Source organism: Alosa sapidissima, chromosome 19, assembly GCF_018492685.1.
Source record: "Alosa sapidissima isolate fAloSap1 chromosome 19, fAloSap1.pri, whole genome shotgun sequence".
Lineage (NCBI taxonomy): Eukaryota > Metazoa > Chordata > Actinopteri > Clupeiformes > Clupeidae > Alosa > Alosa sapidissima.
Window position 1 is genome coordinate 31,478,401 of NC_055975.1, and position 1,522 is coordinate 31,479,922.

General features: G+C 39.6%; 1 long non-coding RNA gene across 1 annotated transcript; it reads right to left on the reverse strand.

The window, feature by feature from the left end:
- Nucleotides 1-232: 232 nt before the first annotated feature.
- Nucleotides 233-1,171, reverse strand: LOC121692653. The gene is made up of 2 exons (XR_006025302.1): nt 1,040-1,171; nt 233-810 (listed from the first exon to the last, which is right to left on the reverse strand). It is a non-coding gene; the product is annotated as an uncharacterized LOC121692653 (long non-coding RNA).
- Nucleotides 1,172-1,522: the final 351 nt, after the last annotated feature.

Sequence of the window (1,522 nt, forward strand, 5' to 3'; positions counted from 1 at the left end):
CTGCATGAAATATAGTCAGAAAAGGGCTAGCAAAGAAAAGTAAATAAAAACAACTGAGGCCTACACTAATGTGTGAAGCGATACGCCGTCCACCTGACAGTGTGACGAAGCCGTCCAGTAGAATGGTCCCGGGTCGAGGTGAAGATCCAACTTCAAATCGATGAGTCACGGCACCAATGTGACGGGTCACTCCATTCTACTGTTGCTTCTACACATCACCACGGACAACCACTTGGATCAGGTTTCTTTATTGCTGGAACAAAGTATGACAGTGTGGAATTGTGGGTTCAGCAAATAGATCTCGGGACAACAATCCAGTATCTCGTAATCTCCAGTCTGGGTAAATGCTATAGCCTACAAATACCTGAATATATTTGTGCTAGTTGCAAATGTAAATGATATATCTATGAAACAAAATAAAACTGTGTGTGATCGTATAGTAGCTAAGTTTTAGAATATCTGATATAAGCCTTGAATTACACAACATACATACAGTACATTTCAACATTACAATAGTGAAACTACTTGATCCATTTTACATTATATTGAAATAACAAAATAAGGAACATGTTTATCATTGCAAACGCAGCACTCGAGCACATGTGGCTAATCTCCAAACTACCACGCTGGTCTACAATATAGCTAAGCTAGTGCAAGCTGCTTATCCATATAAAGCTAATGTATAAGGCAGCTTGCACAATGAGAATAACATGACGATGAAACCATTTACACAACATAAGAATAGTTACCTGGAACAAAGTATGACAGTGTGGAATTGTGGGTTCAGCAAATAGATCTCGGGACAACAATCTAAATAACATGTAAAGCAAGTGACAATTAGCACGCTAGTTCACATGAAAATATGCTTCATTGCAAGTCTCTTAAACATGACTTTACAAGACACATAAATCATCAACTGAACTCAAAATAGTTAACTGAAATCATTATAAGTACATTACATGACAAAATACGAGACATATGTACTTAGAATTACAAGAAAACATTGTTTATCCCAGACCTCCCAAATTGCGTGACTTACCCAGTATCTCGTAATCTCCAGTCTGGGTAAATGCAACGCGAATCCCACTGTCACACTAAATCAACCTGCCTCTAGATGGCGTAATTGCATCAATTTTAATATAATTTAACTAGCAACTCTTTTTACTCCGTTACACATGTGTAGGTGCTAACTGGTTGCATGTGATATGTATGTGATATATGTGGTAGAGAGTGGATCGGGCCGCAAATTTCTGTCCGAACCCGACCCGAACCCGACAGGCATTTTCATTTTTATGTCTGAACCCAACCCGAGCCCGACGCAGATGATGCCTCAGTTATTCCCATGCTAGTGATTAAACGTTCACGTTTGTGGATAGCCTGTCTTTTTAGCCCATTAAACGGAACACACAACAAATTGTCTACAGAATCAGATGAGCGTGCACGCACGCAGGTCACACACAGCGCACATTAACACAAGAGGCCCAAGCAAGCATAGCCTATTGAAATAGAATTCTTGTCTTAC